Source organism: Hemicordylus capensis, chromosome 4 (genome assembly GCF_027244095.1).
Source record: "Hemicordylus capensis ecotype Gifberg chromosome 4, rHemCap1.1.pri, whole genome shotgun sequence".
NCBI lineage: Eukaryota > Metazoa > Chordata > Lepidosauria > Squamata > Cordylidae > Hemicordylus > Hemicordylus capensis.
In genome coordinates, this window is record NC_069660.1 from 13,592,861 (window position 1) to 13,612,280 (window position 19,420).

Sequence of the window (19,420 nt, forward strand, 5' to 3'; positions counted from 1 at the left end):
ACAGAGCCCTCAGGGACATACATTTGGGTGGCACAGAGCATTTTTGGGGAAAGAGGAGGTCACTGAAATCTACACACACACACACACACACACACACACACACACACACACACACACACAATTAGAGCCAGTGCTGCATTAGTCTGGAACTTAGCTAATGTGCACTGGCACATCTCAGAGGCCACTGGCACTTCATAAATCGGAGCGTTGGTCATTATGTGGACTGCCACATCTCCTGACTCTAAGCAGCCTGCATTGCCTGGCAGTTCAGTGGCTGGAGGCTAGTGGGACAGGGACAGGATGCTGCCTATGGCAGATGCAGGGAGAGGGTGTCCCATCAACTTGGCTCTGCTTGGTGCCTGGGGCCAGATTCTGACTGATATGGAGAGAGGCAGAGTGAATAGCAAAAAGCTCTCAAATCAAGGAGAAGCTAGTCTACCCCCTTGATCCTGTCCTCCCCACCTTGAGATTTGACTCTATCCTCTGCAGATCTGAAAAGAAAGGCACAGGAACATAGGAAGCTGCCATATACAGAGTCAGACCATTGGTCCCTCAAGCTCAGTATTGTCTTTACAGACTGGCAGAGGCTTCTCCAAGGTTGCAGGCAGGAATCTCTCTCACCCCTATCTTGGAGATGCTGCCAGGGAGGGAACTTGGAACCTTCTGCATGCAAGCATGCAAGTGTTCTTCTCAGAGTGGCCTCATCCCCTATGGGGAATATCTCACAGTGCTCACGCATTCATTTGCAACCAAGGCAGACCCTGCTTAGCAAAGGAGACAATCCATGCTTGCTACCACAAGACCAGCTCTCCTCCTGAAAGCTCACATGCAGCAAGCCTAAACTGTGCATGATTCATTTTGAACTTGCCTTCATTGGATTGTGTGACTTAGCTTTTATATCTATAGCTATATATCTACCGGCATATTGACTAATATCATGCATGCCATGCTTCTCAAGCACAGGGGCTTGTGCACAGGGGCCTGTGCCTTGTTTGCCAATCCCCTTCTCCCAGAAGCACTCCATGCAACCTGGAAGTACAGTAAATCGCTCAGCACCTCCAGGGGGAAGGAGCCCTCGTGCTTCAGAAGTCCGGATGGTTTGCCTTCACCAAAATTCAGGCAAATTCAATACGTAATACGTTTTCCACATACCAGTGTGCAAAACTATCTCCACTCGGCACTTTTCTCTCTTGCTTGAACCATGATATGTTCAGTCTGAAGGTAGGAACCAAAGAGCTCATTTACTGTTGCATAGAGGGACGTTTCTAATGGGAAACGCAACAAGAAGGAACTCAGGAAAACAGCAATGGTTTGCTTGTTAAAGCACGTCACTGTTAAAGTTGCTTTTGCTTCATGACATTGGATTCCAGGGTTATGATCTCAATCAACGCTTTGCTGTATCAAATGATTCCTATGCCATGGTATTGTAGAGTTCTCTGGATCTGGGTGCTATGCATTGTGGGAAGTTCAGGAACTTAAAGAAAATTGACAAAGGCCGGTGAAATGTACACTCAGAATTCAGAAGGTGAATTCAGACCTTGAAATCAAGAGCCTCTTGAGGCTAAAATTTCCCCTGCAAAAGATCCCACAGGTGGCTTTCAACGTGTGTTTGAGCTGTCATGCAGACATGACATGAGCAATGTGGGAAAGAGGTGGGAGCATGCAAAACTTAGCAATATGCCGTATATACATACAATTGCCAGTGAAAAGCAGCCCTCTGCCCACTTAGAAGTCACAGATAGCTCAGCACTGTTTTGTGTTGCAGCTCCCCCTGCTGGACGGGAAGCTAGTGGCACAGAGGACAACTACTGCAGAATATTATTATACTAACTCAGAATGCAGAGTTCCAGCTAGTTGGAGATTCCAAGTCTCTTAAAACAAACTGGAGGAATTTAGGGAGCCAGGTGGACTTGGCTGGGAAATTACCACTGGAATCAGGACAGGCTGAACTGCCAAGCAAGGAGAGGGCTTCTGGATAGCTTCACAAAGAGATGATCCCTTCCTCCTGCAGCAGCTGGAAGGAAATTTTCCTTTCCCAGCACTACCTTGGTACATAAACTCAGGATGCTGAAGAGCAAAAAGGTGTGGCCAGAGGGACAGGTGATGAATCAGAAAGGCAAGGCAGAGCCAGGTAATGGATCCTGTCGTTTCGGAGGGGCTGGCAAACAGATGTGAAACTGCACTTTCTGGATGGCAGGCAAATGGATCTTCTGAAATGAATCCAAATTTCATTAATTATGGTTTTCACCACATTTAAAAAGGACACTAAGAGAACAGACGCATCGAAACATTTCTGCAATTGGATGCACATATAAAAATGGCTTAAAAAGAAACACCGGCATTCCTCCTGCTTCTCTCAGTCATTCTGTAAGCAGGCATTTCCACCTTCCTGAAATAAATCTTTCCCCTGTATGTGTGCGCACGCATACTATAACCAAAAATGTCCCCACTGGATACAGTGCAGGTGGTGCATCATTCATCAGCAACCACATTCTGTTTTTCAGGTGACCCAAAGTAGTATTTTCGCTACCTTGGGGTATAAGCATTTATCTCTTCTATCAGTGGATTAAGGACAAATACAAAGGGTGTATTAAAAGTCTTCAGTTTGTGAAGCTCACATGAGCACTTTGCCTTTGGGAGAGCATTTCAAGCTTCCATTCTGAACAAGGGTTAGGAACGTAAGAAGCTGCCATATACTGAGTCAGACCATTGGCCTATCTAGCTCAGTATTGTCTCCCCAGACTGGCAGCAGCTTCTCCAAGGTTGCAGGCAGGAATCTCTCTCAGCCCTGTCTTGGGATGCTGCCAGGGAGAGAACTTGGAACCTAGAAGCTCTTCCCAGAGCAGCTCCATCCCCTAAGGGGACTATTGTACAGTGCTCACATGTAGGAGCTCTTCTCACAGGTGGTCAGTGGGGAGAGCGGGTTACCCTCCCTACAGACAATCATCCTTGCTTCCCTGGGTGGGCAGATTGCAAGCAAACAAATAAATATGGTTAGCACTTCCTTAACCTCATTTTAAAGGGAGGCTACTTAGGCGGGTTTGGGCTCAATCCTGGTGGTTCACACGGGCATGCAAAACCAGGCTGGGCTCCCTTAGCCTGGTTTTGCACGCCCATGTGAATAGCCTCATAGTCTCCCATTCAAATGCAAACCAGGGCAGTCTCTGCTTAGCAAGGGGACAATTCATGTTTGCTATCACAAGACCAGCTCTCCTCCTCTACAGTTGTAGGCTGCAGCTCAGTGGTAGAGTATCTGCTCTGCATGCAGAAGGATCCAGGTTCAGCTCTCTGGAAGCATCTCCAGGTTGGGCTGGGGAAGACTCCTGCCTGAAACCTCGGAGCTGCTGCCAGTCAGTGTAGACAATACTGAACTAGATGCACCAATGGTCTGACTCTGTACAGGGCAGCTTCCTATGCTCCTATGGTGTGTGAAACCTTTTCGACAAATGTCCCTAATCTTGAAATGTTTTGCTTTCTGCAACATTCCATGGATGTATAACCCAAGAGAGAACTTCCAAATTCACCTGGACATTTTGCTTTAATCTGGTAGAAACTCTGATCTCAGTCAATCTTATTTTTGTAATCACTGGAAACACAATTGGCTAAAATACCTAAGCATAACATGGAAGAACTAGCTGGTATCATGCCATCCTGGTTGCAGCTACCACCAAACTTCCATTGGGAGAATTTCATTTGCATGTTCTAACATGTGCATGTGCAGCCAAAAGAAGCACATGTGCAGTGGATGTATGCCCACTTCTGAAACGTGAGCGCATGCACACAGGAGTGTGCCTGTGTCACTTTCCACCGCTCTCCCCTTCCCTCAGAAGTGTTCCGTATAGTGCACAAATACGGAAGGAGAGCTGGTCTTGTGGTAGCAAGCATGACTTGTCCCCGTAGCTAAGCAGTGTCTGCCCTGGTTGCATCTGAATGGGAGACTTGATGTGTGAGCACTGCAAGATCTTCCCCTCAGGGGATGAAGCCGCTCTGGGAAGAGCAGAAGCTTCCAAGTTCCCTCCCTGGCAGCATCTCCAAGATAGGGCTGAGAGAGTTTCCTGCCTCCAACCTTGGAGAAGCCGCTGCCAGTCAGTGCAGACAATACTGAGCTACATGGACCAATGGTCTGACTCAGTATATGGCAGTTTCCTATGTGCCTATGAGTGTCCTTGGAGCAGCCACTAACTTTCTGCCCGATGGGGAGACAAAAATATAAGAAATAAAATTAAATGTGACCTGCGGATGGCACTCTTTGCTTCCCTCTTCAGGATGGCCGTTTGGCTTAGTTACTGAGCCATCTCGGTTGTTGGATGTTTAGATTCTTCTTTCAATAACAGCCCCATCTTATGCATCTTATGGAGGCATGGGCATGGGCCCGAATGATCACTCCCAAGCAACCCTGCATAGCACTGCAGCCCAAATTGTTTTCTTTTCTTTGTGGCTGGACAATCCACAGGCTCTTGTTGAAGGTTACAGGAACCACATGTAACGAATTAGGACAGGTTCTTCGCTTGATGGCTAAATATAGCCCTGGCCTACTCGGATTTAGGCACCCAAGTCTGAACACAACAGCTGCCTCTTCATCGTACAGTAAATTATATATTGTCAGTTCAACATTCCCAGGAAGATTTCTAAACCTAGAACAATTATTTGGAAAGTGCTGGCAGGGGCTGAGGGAGGAAGTACACACACCATCACCCTTCCCGTTCCCGTAGAGGCATAAGTAAAGCTAGGAAAGATGGAGTGTCCCCCTGATTGCTCCTATGGAGAGTGCATCATGCAGCAAACCTCAGAGATTCAGTACAGCGGAAGGTGGGAACATGTTAAGGTCCATAGCATGAGAAGAGATTGCTTGGATCAGAGCAGGGTCCATCTAATCCAGCATCCTGCTTCTTACAGTGGTCATCCAGATGCCTCTGGGAAGAGGAGACGGAGGCAAGCTCCTTCTTCTGCCGCTGCTTCCTTGCAGCTCGCAGTCAGAGGCCCTGGAACCTGAAGGTAGGAGAGGTGGTCTTGTGATAGTAGCTTGAATTGCCCCCTTTGCTAAGCAGGGTCTGCCCTGGTTTGCATTTGGATGGGAGGCTACATGTGGGAGCACTTACGATATTCCCCCCAGGGGATGGGGCTACTCTGGGAAGAGTATCTGCATACATGCATGCAGAAGGCTCCAAGTTCCCTCCCCGGCAGCATCTCCAAGACAGGGCTGAGAGAGACTCCTGCCTGCAACCTTGGAGAAGCCGCTGCCAGTCTGTGTAGACAATACTGAGCTTGATAGATCAATGGCCTGACTCAGTAGAAGGAAGCTTCCTATATTCCTAGGAAGCTTATAGCCATCAAGACTAGTGGGCACTGGCAGACATGTCCTCTTTAATAAACCCTTTCAGTCAGACTTGCTGGGTGACTCTGGGCCAGTCACTTCTCTCTCAGCCTAACCTACCTCACAGGGTTGTTGTGAAGAGAAACCTAAGTATGTAGGGCTGCTCTGGGCTCCTTGGAGGAAGAGCAGGATATAAATGTAATGATGATGATGATGATGATGATGATGATGATGATGGTCCTTGGGAAGGACTCGATGTCTGGATAAAACAAACCAGTCAATAACACCTGCCTGACTGTGTAAACAAGAAATAATAATAATAATAGAAAGGCTGTGGCAGAAGAAGACCAAAATAATCCCAGTGGTCATTGGCGCCCTGGGTGCAGTTCCAAAAGACCTTGGAGAGCACCTCAACACCATAGGAGCTACAGAAATCACCATCAGCCAATTACAAAAAGCAGCTTTACTGGGAACAGACTATATTCTGCAATGATATCTATAATAATAACAGCAACAATATTGATGATAAAATTCCACGTCCTTGGGAAGGACTCGATGTCTGGATAAAACAAACCAGTCAATAACACCTGTCTGACAGTGTAAACAACAACAACAATAATCTAATGATCTTACCGCCTCTCTGGCAGGTTTCCTCCTCCTGGTTGTTTCAAGATTTGTTTTAAGGTTTTTGCCTTGATGCTGCTAGCCATACACTCCGCCAAGTCTGTTCTTTCCTCATCTCTTATTTCTTTCACCAGGATTTGCTCCTTTCTAGTTTACTTTCCAGTAGGCTTATGAGATCACCCAACATTCTGTATGTGTGTCCGTCCATCTGTGTGTGTGTCCCCCCAACATCAACTTCACAACGCCTGGACCAATATGATCCAAATTGAATACAGTTGTAGGGACACATAGGGACATCGCAACGGCATAGTTTGTGATGATGTAATCCACCCCAATCCAAGATGGTGGATGTGTAAACATTTGAGGGGCAACTGGGCTAACTTGGGAACCGCCTAACCAATTTGAACCAAATTTGCTACAGCTGTAAGGGCACATAGGGATGCCCAAATGATATGGAGTGTGATTATCCAATTCAAGATGGCGGCCGCATGAACATTGGAGGCGCAAGCGGGCTAATTTGTGGACTGCCTGACTCATTTGAACCAAACTGGGCACAGTTGCAGTGAGTGACACAAAGGAACAGCTCAACGGCGTAGTTTGTGATGATGTCATCCACACCAATTCAAGATGGTGGATGTGTAAACTTTTGAGGCTCAAGTGGGCTAACCTGTGAACCGCTTAACTGACTTGAACCAAATTTACTACAGCTGTAGGGACACATAGGGATGCCCTAAAGACATGGTATGTGATAATGTCATCCACTCCAATTCAAGATGGGGGCCATGTGAACATCTGTGGCGCAAGTGGGCTAAATTGTAGAATGTCTAACTGATTTGAACCAAATTAGGTACAGTTGTAGCGAGTGACACACAGGGACACCTACTAAACAGTAGTTTAGTTTGTGATGATGTCATCCACCCTGATTCAAGATGGCAGAAGCATAAACCTTTGAGGTGCAAGTGAGCTAACTTGTGAACCGCTTAACCAATTTGAGCCAAATTTGCTACAGCTGTAGGGACACATAGGGACACCTCAACAGTGAAGATCATGACTATGTCATCCACCCCAATTCAAGATGGCAGACACATACACTTTTGAAGCACAAGTACACTAACTTGTGGACAGTCTAACCAATGTGAACCAAATCTGCTACAGCTGAATGGACACATAGGGATGCCCCAATGGTGTAGTTTGTGATGATGTCACATCCACCCCGATCCAAGATGGCACACACATGAAAATTTGAGGCACAAGAGATCTAACTTGTGGACCTTGATTTGCACAAAATTTAGTCCAGATGTAGAGACAGTGAAAGGAAAGTAGGCTGATTAGTTCTTACTAGAACAACTTGTTTCATTCTCATTTGGGCAAGGCTTCCATTTTCGGAACGAAGCCTTCTTGCCTTTTATAGCTCCCTTGAATCTACTCATTAGCCCTGCTGACATCTTCTTGGGCTTGATGGCACTTTCCTACTTTGTGCCCTACATTCTAGCTGAGCTTCTATTCTTCTGTTAATGTGGTTTGAAATAACCTTCACGTGTTCTGGAAAAATGTGACCCTCTTGACTTTCCCTTTCAGCTTCCTTTTTAGAAACCCCTCATTTTTGAGAAGTTTCCTCTTCGGAAGTTCAGCACATCTCTATTGGACTTCCTTTGCAATTTTCAACCTGAATATATGTTGCATTTGATAGTATGATGGTCACTGTTCGCTATTGGTTCAATAACACTTACATCTCACACTTTTAAGATTAAATCCAGGATCTCCTCTCTTCTGGTTGGTTTCATGACCACCTCTTCTGAGGTGGTGTCATGTAGGGGTTTGGCCTCACTGTCATGGCCTGAACATGAATTTACTCAGTCTATGCAAGCGTAATTGAAGTCAGGCATTATGAAAACACTCCCTTCCTTGGATGCCTCTCTGATTTCTCTTTTCAGCTCAAGATCACTCGCAGCATTTTGGTCAGGAGGGCAATAGTATGTCCCCAGAAATAAATTGCTTATTAGGCCTGGCATTCCCATCCACAATGATTCTGTAGAGAACTTCTTCCTCCCTAACTTACCCAGTTTGTTTGATTCTGTACCTTCTTTGACATATAAAGCTACACCACCTCTGATGCTCCTTTCCCTGTTCTTTCTGTAGAGTTTGTATCCAGGAATAAATGTACTCCAATAGTTCTCTCCTGGAGGTGCTACTACCCTGGACCTTGGGAACCCAGTCCATGGCTTCCAAGGTCCAGGGGGGCCTCCTGCCACCACACCACCCCACGGTGCAGAAAACCTCAAGAAGTCTAGCCATGCCATGTGTGCAGCTGGGGTGTGGGGTGTGTGGGGCTGAGCCAAGCAGGCCTTCCCCACCCCCGTGGTGGCAGTGGCGGCATCAGCAGGTGGAGCGTGAGTGGCCGATGGGCTCGACTGTTCAGCCCGTGGTCTTTGAGAACTGTAAGGAAGCTCTGCCTGCTCACTGAGCAGGTGCAACAGAGCAAGCTCAACAGAGCCGCACCATGCCAACTCACAAGGAGACTCCCACTTGGGAGGCTACAACAAGCCTCCCGACATCGGGGGGTCCCCCCATAATCCCCCATGCACTCGCGCAGGGCATTCTGGGACTCACGTGGGGCCAGGAGGCCCCCCAATCCCTGCCACCCCAACCAGTTCTATGACGGAGCCAGTAATTGTGCTGCCCAGGGCGAGCTGACTGCTTGTGTGCAGGGAGAGTGAATCAAGCCCGCTCTCCCTGCAACCCCCCTGCAGGCTCTCCACACTCCAAGGACCCCATGCCCTGCGACTCCACCCAGTCCTCCTTCGTCAGGCTGAGGACACCACTCTGCTCCCAGTCTCTGATTCCAATGGATAGATGAATGGCAGCATTCTCTGTAACAGGGACTCCCAGGTGCTGTTGACTACAACTCCCACAATCCCCAGCCAAAGGCCACTGCAGTGGGGATTCTGGGAATTGTAGTCAACTGCATCTGGGGAATCCCTGTTACAGGGAACACTGGAGCAGCCAGAGACTAAGGCAGCAGATGAGGCCCCTGTAAATCAGGCCTGCTCAACTCAGCCCCCCCGCAAGCTATTTTTGAACTATAGCTCCCATAATCCCCAGCCACAGTGTTCAATAGCCAGGGATTATGGGAACTGTAGGCAGGAGGGCTGAAGTTGAGCAGCCCTGCGGTAAATGTTTGGAAGCCTTGCTCTGGGGGATGGAGTTATCTTCCACCAAACCAGGGCGACACTGATAAAAGCCTGCAGTCTGCTCCAGGCCTTGTAGGAGCAACAGCTCATGGGGTGCTCTCCTTGGGTCTGCTGCCTGTCCTTTGGTTTCAAACCCCAACTGGTTTGACATCCGCCTGCCTGCCAGGCACTGGCTGCTCTGCCTAGCCCTCTGTACTTGCTCACTGACTTGACCTCAGTCTGTCTTTTCCCCACATAGCCAGCTGTACCCACTGTCCCTTGAAGTGTCCATGGATGGTCTGCCTGGTGCCTACAGTGGCCCCCTACGGCCAGCGCCCGATACGTTATACAGCACACAGCACTTTGCAACCGGTGAAATCGTGTACCTTTCAAAGGCACCAGGGCGTCCAGCTGATGGTGTATTTTTGCCATTCTGAACAAATGATCATCCAAGTGACTCAGTCCAGACTTGGAACAGGAGCCATTCCTTCCACTGTTGTAACTTTTACAAAATGTCAGGGATAGGTATGATATGAGCAAAAAGTGGCAAGTCAAACTCCCTCTTCTTCATTCCAGAGAAGTAGATGACTTTCCGATCCGGCCCCCGCTCAAATGATAATGTACAATGCAGTGTAAAGGTAAAGTATGCCGCCGAGTCGGTTTTGACTCCTGGCAACCACAGAGCCCTGTGGTTTTTCTTTGGTGGAATACAGCAGGGGTTTACCATTGCCTCATATGTATACATATATATCTAGAGAGATTGCTGAGCTATTCTTTTATTCTCCAAATAACTGTGTATGCAAGGCCTAAATGGTCTTTGTTCCTCTCAGGCTCTTTAGGCTAACATTTGATTGTTGGTGAGGTCCAGGAGAAAATGGAGATTAGACATTTGTAATGCAGCTGAGCATTCTGGCCATGGTAGTACACCTATATTTGCATTCTAGGTTTCCAGAAACCTTGACTGTGAACACTGAAAGGAGGATGCTGAGAACCACCGATGGCTCATGATGTATGGTGAAAGCAATGGGAAACCCAGACAACAATTTCTCTGCTATAACTTGCTTGTTGTAAACATGTATGGTCTATGGGAAGGATATTTTTTTTCCAATCACCACTGCAAGTTTGCATGGTATGCAGGTTACTCTCATTGCTCCATTGTAAAATATAAATTCAGATTAGGAAAGGAAAGTAACTTCTTCTTTTGCACTCTGATCAATGTAACTAATTTCTTGAGAATGCTGAAAGTGTCTCTCTCACATATTGAGCCATATTTCTTAAAACTGGAAAACAAATCCTAATTTGTTCTTTTTGTGTTTTCTTCCCTAGTGACATGTCCATCCACAACTATCAGCCAGTTTCACACAGGAGATAACTGAGCAACTCCAACTTTTCCACAATGTTTTCAAGGGAATTTCAGCTCATACCATCCAGTAATATAATATTATGTTTCCGGTATACAGAGTGAACATGACTCACTAGGTACCTGAACATGATCTAGTACTGAATAGAATTTGCTTGCCTAGTGGTGACTACTGAGTGGGAAAGACCTATGTGGTTTGCCCTATCAACATAATTGCTCCATTGGCACATGCATACCTCCTTCCAAGGTATGGAATTGCATTATGGGGCCAATTCAGATGATACTTTGCCCACTGGCCCAACTCCACAGGATAAGGATGTGTGTGCACCTTTATATGTACCAGAACTACTAGTATAAGTTGTTTAAGTCATATTTCTAGTGCATGTAGAGGAAAAAAACATATGATTAGGAAAAGGGGTCCCAGCAAATCGGGAGAGGGGAAAGAACATGCATGCTGATAGTACATATATAGGAACATAGGAATCTGCCCTATACCAAGTCAGACCATAGGTCCATCTAGCTCAGTATTGTCTATACAGACTGGCAGCAGCTCTCCAAGGGTTCAAGCAGGAGTCTTTCCCAGCCCCACCTGGAGATACTGTCAAGGATTGAACCTGGGATCTTCTGCAGGCAAGCAGATGCTCTACCACTGAGCTATGGAGATACTGATCATATGCTGGGGCTGGTGGATGAATCTTCTCCTACTCTACTCTGGGCATGTGTGAAGAGGATCTTGTGCATGTGTGAAATTGACTTGATGAGGCAGTCTGCACTATCTATATGGCAATCTGGTTCCATCCTTCACAACCCTAGAAAAATATCTGCACTGCCAGGAGATAGGTTCGGGTTTCCAATCCTCTATGGACAAATCTGGCATCTCCAGGAATCCCCATTAATCCCCATGTGGCTACTGAGAACAATCCTGAAGATTTTAATGGCTTTATTGTGAGAAATGTTTGATAATTTTGTTTTTTGGGGAGTGGGGGTGGAATCTTCAGGAATAGGTATAGTCAGAGTCAGCAACCCTCAAACAGACACAGGACAGGGGTGTGGTGTTGAGTTGTCCAGGTATTCTCTATGACAGGGGTTCCTAGCCTTGGTTTCCCAAACTGCCATTGCCATTGTGGCAGGGAGAGATGGGAGTTGTAGTCCAACAACCTCTGGGGACCCAAGGTTGGGAAGCCTTGCTCTAGGATGATGCCGGTAGTGAGTTCTGCCACGTCCAAGTGACTTGGTTTCATGCCATTTCCCAGCTACAATTTCTTCCACAAAGAGCGCAGAGGAGCCGTTGTGCAGAGATGGCCTTTGCTGAGGCCCAAAATGCAGCCCCCTGAATCCCTCCAAGTGAAAAGAGCCATGTAAGCTGGGATCAGTATTTGCATTCAGATGGTCTGCTATACCAACAGCATTTGTAGCTTGTGATAGTCGTATGGATTTACGATAAAGTTGGGAAAAGATGACACTCGGTTTACTTTCCCCCAATCATTATAACATGAGAAAGTGAGTGATTTTCTTTAAGCCATTAACATAATATCAATGCTTATTACAGACAAACAGGGCTTTGTGCCTTATGCTGAGTCCTTTCGAGCTCAAGGTCCATTGAAAGAATCAAGTGGAGAAAAGAAGAGGCCGAGGTGTAGAAGAATTTCCCCTTGGGACATGCCACAGATGCTCAGTTTCAACATGCTGCCCCATTGACTAAAGAAGCTCTGGCTTAGGCCAATCTAAGATATTTAGAAACTGACTTGACTGCCTAGTTAGAAGAACAGAAGAAGATCCACACGTGGCCAGAGCACTGGTCCATTTAGTCCGGCGTCCTCTTTCCAACAGTAACCAACCAGATGCCGTTGGAAGCTCGTGAGCAAGTTACTGAAAGTAATGAGCAGGATACTGAAAAGCCACCCCCATAGTCTGTCCCCAGCATCTGGCACTCCGATATGTTGCCTCTGAACATGGAGTCTCCATTTGAGTATCATGGCTGTCCATATACTTGCCCCCCTTGAACTTGTCTGAACCTTTTTAAAGCCTTCTAAATGAGTGACCGTTGCCACATCTTGAGGCAGTGAATTCCAGAAGTGAATGAAGCCCTGTGTGAAGGCCTACTTTATTCTGTCTGTCCTGGATTGTCTGGCTTACATAGACATCAACAGAAGTGGGGTGCATGTGCACTAGCTCCATGCAATTCCAAACCACATCCTCACGGCTAGGACACTCACAAAGCCTCTATGGCTCCTAAGAATCACGTCACCGCTGCTGCAGCAACACTGCTCCCATTATTCCCAATGAGCAAAGGGTCGCTGCAGCTCTGATGCGATTCTTAGGAGCCACGGAGGCTTCGTGAGCTCCCTAGGAGTGAGGACGCTGTTTGGACTAGCATGAAATGAGCACATGTGCATCCCCCTTCCATTGGCAGTACGCTGCTCTGCATGTAAGCCACTGTCAGTCAGTTCCAAATGCTGTACTATGAAAGTGGGAGAAAAGATGTATTCTTGTCCATGCATCCTGAATTGTTCATAAGGTTGTAAACCTCTACAATTCCGTGCAAGACTACAAGAAACAAAATCCCCACTTGCCTTTCCTCATAGGGCCTTTCAGCTCCATGATTATTTCCACTGCTCCACTTGTGTGATCTCCTTTCCAGAATAGAGCAGGTGGAACTGTACACAGCATTCCAAATGTAGCCACAACATAACTCTATAGAGATATGATGATGCGTGCCATTTTATTTTTAACCCTACTCCTAAGAATCCTAAAATGGAATTAATTGTTTTTAATTGTTTTCAATTTCTTTAAATGAGTTTGTCTTTTAAAAAACAAAACAAAACACAAAAACTATTGCTTCTATCGTTGTGAACCACAATGAGAGTATAATTTGGTGGCATAAAAATGCAATGTATGAATGGATACATAAATTTGCCTTTTCCCGGCCACTGCATACACACTGAGTTCACCTTCTCAGTGAGGGTTCTACCATTACCCCAAGATCTCTTTCCCAAGTGATTATTGCCAATTCTCAGACACCATCACTGTCTATATGAAGTGCGAATTTCTTGCCCCATTGAGCATCACATTGCATTTAACTTACACTAAATCTCTTCTGTTGATTCAAGCCTGCATCGTGCTGAATTGCTGAACCAAAAGTAAAGGCATTTTTTGTGTGGGGGGAAAAAAGAACTCAGATTATAGAAAGGGAGCATTGCATGAAAATGTGTCTTTATTGATCACTGCAACAGACAAACATGGAAGTGCACAACTCTTTGGAGGGAGAGAGCTTTAGCAAGCACATATGGAAACTTGTGCACTTCTGCTGTTAAAATATACAGTTCTAAATTACCACTTGGATCAATAACAGTAGGAAGATGGAGATTATCAATCTTTGAGTAGCCTCAGTTACACGGAATTGACTGGCAACCACATAATGACTTTGAGCCCAGCCCACCAGTTTAGAGCTAGGGTGATAGATCTGCGGGTGCCACTCATCATAATTTCCTTATCGACAACGTCCACGAGGCCATTTGTCTTCTGGTTGTCTCGGTCCACTTGGAGCACTTTATCCTTCAGAGCCACCTCTGAGAGTGTGATCAATGCACAGCTACAGCTGGTTGAAGGGGACCAAATCCATTGAACAGTTGATTTGGTTCCATTTTACCAGCTTTAGCAAAGCATTCTGGGCCGCGTCATGCTTTGCAGAAAGCTGGAAGTGAGGGGCAACATCCTCAGGAGCTCTTCATCCATGGCGGCCTCTGAAGCTGACGTTGCACCAGTTTGAGCAGCCTCCTTCTCTGGCAACGAAGCTTTTGCTTCCGCTGAAATGGTAGTTCAAAATGGCAGCCAAGACTAGCAGTCTGGCAGGCAAAACACTGAAGATAAGAGGCCGGGGGGGGGCAGTGCCTCCTTACTCAATATGGTGTGTGACGGTGAAGCCCCCCGGCCACCCCAGTTTTCAGAAGCAGCATGGCTATTGTCACCAAAATGCTGGGACTCACATTGTATTGGATTATACAACTTTTGCTTCACCACTCAAGAGTGAAATATTTAGTGAGCAGTGATATCCTGTAGTCTGTAGTATTTTGAAACGTGGCCCTGCACTCAGCTGTGGGGCATTAGCGGCACGCAAGATGTAGGTGCGAAGAGCTGAGACAGGCTAAGGCCAGAAGGCAAAATGGCACACTTTCTTTTGATTGCAGTTCTAACAAATGAGCCTGGCACGGCCCTGTGCACCTGAAATATAGAATCAGTACTCCGTGTCTGATGGAGTACAAGCCATACAGCAAGATGAGCCTTTCCCAGTGGCTTCCCATATGCCATTTGTAAGGATATGTCTCAAACTCAGCGATACATCTCAGAGGGATTGGAGTCCCACTACAATTCAGGCTGGTCCACAAACATTTGTTAAGTGGTTGACTTGCAGCCCTGTGAATGGCCCCTGTGGGAAAGTATTCTCTTTGAGGTGAAGAAAGCTCTGCTTCTGGTGTTTGAGAGGGGATGGTCATCAGAGCTTGTGGGTCCCAAGTTTAGAGGCTGGATGGGGGGCAAACCCTTGTTCAAAGAAAGACATCCATAAATCAGCATAGTAGGGGACAGTGCGGTGGACTAGGGGGCCACAAGATCCAGGTTCAAAACCATGCTCACTTGTGAACTTCAATATGTGTCTTTGGGAAAGCTGCTACTGTTCCGCCTAACCTAACGACCTCACAAGGCTGTTGGGAAGCTGAAATTCCAGTGGCTTTGGAGCTCCATGGAGGAACAATGGGATTCAAATTATACTGGAAGACTTGCAGTCACTGGCTGACATCCTAATGAAGTGCCTGCATAATGCGCAAGTTGCAAAAAGATGGCACAGTTGTGCTAGAGTGGGGATTTGTGAAACTGTGCTATCAGTTGATAGTGCTCTTGCCCAAACGTTCCTTTGAGAACAGATGGAGTGTGCCACATTTGCACAACCATGGCAAAAGTGCAAGAATGCTCGCAGTAGCACAACACTAGTCTGGAATGCAAATCCCAGACTTAGTGCATGTAGGTAGCGCAACAGCTTTGCACATGCACAACAGCCTTCCACAAGCATGGTACTGGATTATGTTATGCTCTGTTAAACAGGAGGTCAGCCAGAGAGAGAGAGAGAGAGCACATATGTCCTTGCTCTTAGAACTACTATATAGAACTACTTTGGCGCAAATCCTTGCATTACTTGCTTAACTGGGGTGCAGGTCAGACTGTTGAGTTTTTGTCCATGCACACCAACATTTCCATTCAGACATTTTAAGAGCTGGAGGTTTGTCTTTGCTATGCCTAACAAGCCAAGAGAAGACAGAAAAGGGAGAGAAAAGGGCGGGGAGGGGAATCCAGCCGCATTTGGATACCAGTCTCCTGCTTTCTCTGCTTTTTGGCACTAAGGGAGGGGAGAGGAAGAAATCAAGATGTGATTAATCACAAATAAGAAGTTTAAGAGGAAGATGCGTGAGCTGTCCCAAGCATAATATGAGACAAGGCACTTTGCTGAACGTAGGTTTCCTAAATCGCAGGTCTGGCAGTTTTTATCCCTACGACCTGGGAAAGGCTTCTCTCCCAGGGCTCTGCTGCGTTAAACCCCATTACTAGAAATAAATGGTTTTGCCGTCTCGTCCGAGCCTCCTCCCCGACCCCCCCAGCAGAAGAGCCGGCATTTCATCATTGCTGCCATGGTGTTCAATTAAAACCAGACTTATGTTATCCAGAACTGTCAACAATCTCTCATGAAACTATTGCAAAAAAGATTTTTCAAAGCTTAAGCCGGGCGACAGTGGCTGAAGATTGTATTACAAAGTAACAGCAGGGAAATCGTGTGGATCATAGAGTTGGATTGGATCCAGCGGATCCTCTGGTTTAACCTTCTACTCCAAAATGAACACCCTCTCTCCCTGATTTAACACACTCCTCCGGGACACTTCCATGGTGCTACATCTCTTCCTTCAACCCCCTCCTTAAAACTCACCTCTTATGTGAAGCCCTTGCTTAACCATCTCCTTGCCTTCAACAAAAACTACACACACATAATTGCATTTGTGTATGCTCATGCTCACTGCTTGTTAGCCTTGGCTGACATCCAGACCAGCCCTGCACGAGTGCAAACACCTTCTGCTAGCTTGTTCCGCTAATCTGGGAACTTGCGTTCCACACTAATGTTGCACCAGGGCGACAGGATGTGCTTCTGCAATTGGTGGCACGTTTCCTGCCATGAACCTCTCTCTTCCTCAGCCTGTATGCTACAGAGAACAATGCAAAGCTATCTGTTATCCTTGTCGCACAAGTGAACCAAGAGTGCAAGAGATCCTCCGGCAACTTTGTTTATTGCATTAGTGCACCCTTATTCCAGATTTCAGCCATTTACTCTTTTGCTTCCCTTTCTCTCCCCACTATCAACATTCAGACAGTAAGTTCCTTGGGGCAGGCACCTGCCCTTTTCATATGCTGTCAAGCACCGCACAGATTGATGGCCCTCTCTACATAAATGAGAACAATACTCCACAAACTCCCGAGTCAGCTTTTTCTATTGCTGATCTGATCCTATAGGGCAAAGAGAAAGAGAGAGGAGAGACAGAATAACTCTGAAAGGAGATCTCGGCAATTCACTGAGTCCAGTTATTTCTAGATACGTTTTCAAGATACCATCAAATCATGGAATGAAATAAAAACCTTGCCAACAGAGATCTGAAATGAGCCAACCTCTCCTGTAGTTTAGTTCCAAGAACTAAAGGAATTAATCATATTTACATGCAAGTGGGGTGCTAACTACCCTGTTTCCCTGAAAGTAAGACCTACCCTGAAAGTAAGACCTAGCAGTAATTTCTGATGTACCGCTAATTGCCCTAGTGCATTTTTGGGGGCTAAAATTAATATAAGACACTGTCTTATTTTCGGGGAAACACGGTAGCAGATGCAACCCAAATCATAAACGTGACGTGGAAGAGGCACAGGTATTTGTCTAATTGAGACTGGGTGGATTTTGCTATGTTTCCTTCTGCCCTCAGCACAGGTAAGAAACATTTCAAGACTTACCTTTTGGGAGAGGCTATTTACAATTTTTATTCTTGTCTGTTTAGTGGGTTTTTAGTTTGTCAATTTGGCTGCAATCAGGTCTAGTTTTAGTCATTTTATATTGTTTCCAGGGGCTTCACTAGTGGGTGGTCCATGGGCCCCGGGCCCCCAATGAATGGCCTAGAGCCTCAAATCTCATAAGTCACTTCCTTCTCGACTGGGTGGCCGTCTCTGCTGTTGCTACTCCAACAGCAAATATCACTTCTTGCCTCTTTCTCTTCCCCAAAAGGTGCTGAGCTAGGGGCAAAACAGATGCTTTAGCCCCAAGTTAGCACTTTTCTCTCCCATTTCCCTTTGTGGGGAGTCAGACATTATTCTTGAGGGGTGTGTGACTGAGTTTAACTATCAAAAGAAGGGCTGTGGGCCAGAGGCCCGGATCTCTTAAGTACCTAGCAACACCCCTGATTGCTTTGTTTCGTTGTTGTGAGCCACCTTAAGCAGTATTACACTAGAAAGGTGGGATATAAATATTTTAAGTAATGAACACATACATAGCATGCCCTGTATTGCTTGAGCACACCTGCACTGCTTTAATATCCCACAGATTTTTGAAGCATGTTGGATGCAACAGGAAATAACACGTGGGATGCTACTAGGGAGAGGGCCTTTTTGGTGGTTGCAACCCGTTTGTGCAATAGCCTCCCCAGAAGACCTTTTGTTCACTCAGGCCTTTTAAATTTTGATTTTTGAATTGGATTTTTAACTGATTTTAAAGTATTTTGTTTTATATTTTGTATTTTCTTTTTTCTTTTTCTATTTCCCTTTTGGTTTTAATGTGCTGTGTGTTTTTATTTCATGTTTTAATGCTGTGTTGTAAGCCACCCAGAAAACAATGTGTTAGGTGGTGGCTAACAAATAAAGTTTGTTTATTTATTTGTTGTTGTTATTGTTGTTGTTGTTACAAAGCTGGGGTGAACAGCAGTTCCAGTAGCCAATGAGTTAACTCTGCCTCACCTCTCTGAAGAGGAGGAATGGTTGTTTGGAGAAGAACCCACACAATGTATTTGAAATCTATTGGAGAGGGAAAGTGTGCCTATGTGTTGTAACATTTGTTTAGTTCTCTGCAATGAGTTATGGTTGGAGGTTTCCTTTTTGGAAAAGCAGTTTTTCCTTGCTGTTCACCATTAATCAAAAATAATAATGTGTTTTCCACCAGAAAGGCCTCAGTGGCAAAACTGCAAATAGCCACCAAAGGCTTCCGAGTTTGTTACAAAGGGCTACTTTGCAGCCTCCTTTTGTCTACAGGCTGGGTGGTGCATATGAGAATGTTCCCCGGGGGGCACACGGTTTATTTTTTAAGACTTCTAGATCAATCTGTCCCTGAATCTCAGGATGAACGAGAGCATCTGCAAAACAAAGAGGCTGTTTTCACGTGCCGCCTAAACCGTGCTAGGGATGCCCAGTCCGTTTTAGGCATCATGTGAGAACCGCCGGGATCGAGCCCAATCCTGGCAGGCCAGCACCACCTAACCCCATTGTGGAACCTGCCTCCTAAATGAGCACTCCCCTAGCCCTAGTTTTCTAAAATCATGTGCAGTGTCAGTTGCTTACTGCAACACTGCAACACTGACAAGTGCCCACCTGCTGGTGGGGGTATCCCCATAATGCACCATGCATTCACATGGTGCATTGTGGGAGTTCTGGAGGCTGGGATGACGTGTCCTGACCATTGCATCTCCATGCTTCCAGGTGAAACAGCAGACCATCTGAGTGCGCGAGATCACACAACAGCCGGATTGACTGTGGGGAAAGCAAGCTTCTGCTGCCTTCCCCGCAGTGGCGTATCGGGGGGAAACGGCGCCAAGGGCTGGCCGGCAATGGAATGAAGGCAAAACATGCTCATGTAGTCTACCAGTCTAACAGTATCAATAAAAACAA

At 46.3% G+C, this 19,420-nt stretch overlaps 1 long non-coding RNA gene across 2 annotated transcripts in view; it reads right to left on the bottom strand.

Annotated features, from left to right (window-relative positions):
- The window catches only part of LOC128323513 (uncharacterized), a 97,768-nt gene that overhangs the window by 40,158 nt on the left and 38,190 nt on the right, over nt 1-19,420 (bottom strand). The window contains exon 2 of one of the 2 annotated variants that reach the window (XR_008306305.1): nt 1,153-1,265. The exons of the other annotated variant lie outside the window; for it this stretch is intronic. This is a non-coding gene — a long non-coding RNA (uncharacterized LOC128323513). The remainder of the gene's footprint in view (nt 1-1,152; nt 1,266-19,420) is intronic. 2 annotated transcript variants of the gene reach the window in all.